Source organism: Myotis davidii, unplaced genomic scaffold (assembly GCF_000327345.1).
Source record: "Myotis davidii unplaced genomic scaffold, ASM32734v1 scaffold552, whole genome shotgun sequence".
Classification (NCBI taxonomy): Eukaryota; Metazoa; Chordata; class Mammalia; order Chiroptera; family Vespertilionidae; genus Myotis; species Myotis davidii.
In genome coordinates, this window is record NW_006283439.1 from 421,947 (window position 1) to 427,559 (window position 5,613).

Below are 5,613 nucleotides of genomic sequence, written 5' to 3' on the forward strand. Positions count from 1 at the left end.
AAGTGTTCACATGTAGTGAGTGTTTATATGTAGGGAGCGTTCACGTGTAGTGAGAGGGTGCAGGTGAGAGGGGGCAGGTGAGTCCTCCCGCGAGGGTCCAAGCCGCACGCAGATGCCCCTGTCCAGCTCCTGGTGGCCTTTATCCCACCGTCCGCTCCCCATGGCCACACGAGGGACCCTTCTTCTCGGAGCCGCGGGTCCCTGGCTGGACGTGCTGTCTGTAAACATGCATTTCCTGGTTTTCTTTCTCTCCCTTGTTGACACTATTACAGGCTCTCCATCCCCCCTGTCCCTCTCCCCTCCCCCCACCCTCGGGCCAAGGCCACACTGGGCTGTGCCATGGGCTGTGTGTCAGGTTCTTGGCTCACCCCAGCTGTGCTCTATCGGCCACGATTGCCACCTGCACGGCCCCCCGACGGGGCCTCTGTGCCCCGTTTAGCAACCCGGCCCCGGCCCCTCTGGGTCCCGGCAACGTCGAGCTCGCTCCTGTTCGGATCGTCCTGTTAGCCGCCCTGACACCAGACAGCTCTCCGGTCTGTAGGTGGGCGGCTCCTCAGATCCCAGCTCCTCACAAAGTCCTTCTGCTCCCACCTCGTGCAGACGGATCCGAGAGCCCCCCCCCCAAGGGTCCTCTCCCGCCTTCTCCCGCCTTCTCCCGCCTTCTCCCGCCTTCTCCCACCTTCTCCCCATCCCTCACGGCTCTGAAGGCCGACGGGACCCCATCTATGTTGTTGTCTTACATGCCTGCGGCCCCGGTGCAGCTCCTGGCCGGGCGGGCACACGCCACCCACGCGGGAGTGAGGGCGGGTGAGCCCCCGTCCACGGCCTTCCGCCCACACCCCGCTCCGTGTCTGCTCCCCATGGACCCATCCTCCTGTTTTTATGGGTTTTACGTCCTTTTAGTGAAAAAGATTGTGTGTTCACTCGGGATGCTGGCCCGAGCCGCGGAGATCAGTGGCTGCTGCTGAATTAAACGGGTTTGGAGCAAATTCCAGAACAACATCGAGCCACTGCCAGGACCTCACAGATGGTGACGGCCGTGTCTCCTGTTACCGCTTCCAACGGTGACGACGAGATGAGGTCAGTCAAGCACCGTCTGGGCAAAGCTGCGAATTACGGGATCCTGCCTTAAAGGCACAGCGTTGCCTTGTCGTCCTGTGAAAGCCCTTGGTGCCGCGGCTGCAGCCTCGGGGCATCGAGCTGGCTCCCAGGTGTCTCCGTGGGAATGGCAGGTGCGGGCGGAGCGAGAGGAAAGGCCATTAGCATCGCTGCTGTCCCTGGCACCTCCCCCGCCCGGACCTCGCTGCCGGCCACTCAGCCACCTCTACCGAGAGAGGAGAGAACTGACCCTCCATTCCAGGTGACCCTCCCAGGTGAGCACTCAGCCAGGTCCTCCCAGGGTCACTCAGGAGAAGCCAAGGGGCAGCAGTGGGCTCGGCGCCCTCTCGCGCCCCCTGGTGTCTGCCCAAGGGACCGTGGGGCTGAAGACCCGGCTGCCCAGTGGGCGATGTTCTACCCACACACCTGGTGCAAAGGCGCCAGTGGACACACACGCGTGTCTCGTGGCAGGACGTCCTTCCATACAAAACGGCGGGGGCCGAGGCAGAGGGGTTCGGGGCGATCAGGCAGGCAGGCAGGCGAGCAGTTAGGAGCCAGCGGTCCTGGATCGCGAGAGGGGTCCCGGATTGGAGAGGGTGCAGGCCGGGCTGAGGGACCCCCCTCCCCGTGCATGAATTTCATGAACCGGGGCTCTAGTTAGATTATACTGAAATGTCATAACTGAACACTGACCCAGGACCTCTGTCGGAAATGCACGCTTTCAGTTTGCTGTCCTGATGAGCGCTGCGTTCGCGTTGTCTCCCAAAGGCGATGCCTAGAAATGAAAGTGCCCGGCTCACGGGCAACAACAAGCTCCTCAACCCAGGGTAGCAACTGCCCCCTTACGTCTCCGTTCATCTTCTTTTGCCAAAAGTATAGTCACTTCTTACAACGCTGGCGAACCGAGGAGGGGGGTGAAGGTGCGTTTATTTCACACCAAATAAACTACGGGCAACGCAATCACTTTAGGCTAAGAGACGCCGTTTCTTATTTACATTTGTGGTCAGTATCTTCCCCTCAGCCACGCAGACCTGAGCGGCTGCTCCAGCCTGTGACTGTGTTAGCAGGTGGCTGCATCCTTTCACAATTCCTCCATATTTCACTCACTTTCCCTAAGCCCAGTCTTGCCTCCACCATCTCCGTGACACACCAGGACCACATTTATGGCCTAAGTCTGATCACATTTCTGCTGCTTTGTTTCTTAAAATATGTTTTTATTGATTTCAGAGAGGAAGGGGAGGGAGAGAGACAGAAACATCAATGATGAGAGAATCATGGATCGCTGCCTCCTGCACGCCCCCCACTGGGGCTCAGTCCCAGAGAGGTGGATGGAGACAGAGATTTCCCCATGTAGGTTAGTCGGGTCCTGCACGGAACCAGAGCCAGTCGGATGGGTCTGGATAGAGACTAGACCCAGAGAAGACTTTTTATAGGAATCGGATCCCATGGCTATGGAGGCGAGAGGTCCCACGGGGCCATGGAAACCCCAGCAGAAGCCGGGCAACGTGGACACCTGGACCCCCGCGACCCCGCTGCCTCACCCCTGCTGTGTGCTGCCATCTGGTGATGGTGTGAGGGTCAATTTGCATATTACCTCTTTATTATATTTATATATCTCTATCATCTATCTATCTATTTATATTTATTGATTTCAGAGAGGAAGGGAGAGGGAGAGAGAGAGAGAGAAATATCAATGATGAGAGGGAATCATGGATCAGCTGCCTCCTGCACACCCCACACTGGGGATCGAGACCACAACCTGGACCTGTGCCCTGACCAGGAAATGAACCCTGACCTCCTGGTTCCTAGGTCGACGCTCAACCACTGAGCCCTGTGGCCGGGCCGCGCTGCTTTCTATGCCCACGTTGCTGGTGCCACATCTCGTGGTGGCTGCGTTGCCCTGGGGAGGGCGGTCTGTGGGGAGACCCAGGGGCACCCGATGCTATTAAACTGGATGTGCATCTCCACACTCCACCTACGACCTTCGGGGTTCGTTTGGAATTTGAGTTAAAAGCTCAAGAAGCATGATTTCTGTTTTAGAAAATGTATCACCTTTTGGAAAGGTCTTCACTGACCATATCCACGCATAGAAGAGTTAAAGTTTGATCATTCTTTTAACTTTTGGAAAATAATTACGGCTCATCAGCTGTGCTTCCTGGAGGAATCATTAAGCCAGGAATATGCTCGACATGATGAATTACAATCTATTTAATAACCTGCATATTAAGGAGAGCCAGCTCCGAGGAATGCAAATAAACAGGCTCCCAAAATACGCCCAGTTCACGCCAAACGAGGCCTTCCCAGAAGGCACCCCTCCAAGGTCTGCTCTCGGTTACGTTTAGAATAAGAACTTGCTGAAACAGTTCTGAGGCGCAGCTCTGAGAAGTCGGCACTTCCCTACGCCACGGCCAGGATCAATATTTACTTGTGCATATTTACTTTTATGATTTAAAGTTTCATGGGCGCTCGCCGGGGAGTAGGCAGGCCCGTGGGCTCCTGGTCAAGGAGTTTTCATCCTTAATCCTTTCTGCGCGTCTCCCGTGGGAGGGCCTTTGAGGATTAACGAGAAAACATTTCAAAGCATATTCTCATTAATTCTCGAAATCGTAGATAATAGGCACTCGATACAATGAGGGGGATTATATTACTGTTATTCACAACAAGAAAGCGAGAGTGTCAAGGAATTTCTCAACTGACTTTTATATTTGAGGATGAAATCTATAAATCGCCCTGCGTTGGATGAAGACGAAGGAGCACCCAGCCCCCTAAATGGTTCCTCAACTCAGATGCGGGCTGTGAATTGGACCTTTTCACGGCTTCCCAACCCATCACATTGGCAGTACTTGGTGGTAGGCGCATCTACTGCCACTTCCTGTGGCCGGTGTTGTTTTGTCTGCCTGGGTTTCATCCAGCGCTTTATCCACTGGGCCACACCAGCTAGGGCTGTATCCCTTGTCTTATTACTATTGTGGATACTCAGTGGACAAATGAATGAATGAACCTACGAATTGAGTGTAACCATTGGCTACCTGGGTCTCAACTGGGGATATGCTGTGGTCCCCAGAGAAGAGATGCTGGAAAGCTGAGGGGCTCAGCAGAGTGACCCTGTACACCTGGCCAGCCCCCCTCCTCACCCCCACTCCCTCCTCCTCATCCTACACCCCCTCCTCACCCCTACACCCTACACCTCACCCCCACACCCCCCATTCCTAATGAGGAGGTTGTTATCAAGGGACCCTGAGTCCCTGGGTCCCCAAAGCAGAGGCAAAAGGTAAAATCTTTTATCACTTTAACTTTATTTTAAAATAAAAAATCGCCTTAAACATCGGATTGCCTTCGTGGAGGAGAAATAGCTGTAAAGCCCGGGTGGGGGAGGCCCTTCCTCTTGCCCGGACAGCACACTCAGCCGCGACTGGCCATTTTTCATCTCTGCTCCTGCCCCGTCTCAGCGACGTGCGGCCAGCACGAAGCGATCCCCGAAGTGTCATTAATGACTCGGAGCGCGAGAGCGCCTGTCAGAACCCAGCTCCGTGCGGCGGCAGGGCCCGAAGCCGGGGGGACGCAGGCTTAAATTACAAAGAGCCGGGCGTCCTCACCCGAGCGGCCGCCACGTGAAATTGACATGGAATGAACCTGACAGTGAAATATTATCCTCAAGCCTCGGGAAGCAGGAGAGGGAATTCGGTCGTGTAACCGAAGGGAACGGGAGAACATGGACCATCGATTTGTACCGACCCGTCCTTCAAACGCGGGTTCCCGTGTGGGTCAGCTCGTTCTGCACATAATTAGTTACCCCTGTTTCTCACCTTTTCACTTAATCAATGATCAATCTCAGTCATCATTTAGCTGAATAATGAGGAAGTTTCCAGTTCGTGTGAAAGCCAACACCAAGCAAAACGTTGCAGAAGTGATTCGAGTCCGCGTTGCACCCAAGAACGTGGGTCCAGGGCTTGGTGTGAATTAGCACGACTCCTTCAAGGCTCGAGGGAGGAGCCGACCCTGGGCAGAGAGCCCGGGACCCCGGACAGGCTCCGAGTCACTGCCTCTAGGTTCCTCGGCTGTAGCCCTGAGCTGCCCATCCCCCTCCTTCATTCTTCTGAGGCATCAAGAAGACGTGAGGGAGGGAGGAGTGAGTCAGACGCACAGAGGGAGGTTGGTAAGACTCTGACTTGTCCATATAATGTGAAAAGGTCAGTGTGCTGTAAGTGCGTTATCTATCTATCTATCTATCTATCTATCTATCTATCTATCTATGTATCTATATAAAAGCCTAAGCGACCGTCTGACCATCCGACCGTCTGACCGGTAGCTATGATGTGCAATGACCACCGGGGGCAGACACTCAATGCAGAAGCTGCCGAACTGCAGTGACTTGGCAGCTGCGGTTCCCGGGTGACGTACCCAGAACTAGAGAGGAGGGAGCCCGATTCTGGGGTGCGTCACCCGAGAACCGCCCCCTCGCAATCTGGGACCCCTTGGGAGGTGTCAGAGAGCTGGTTTCAGCCCGAACCCCAC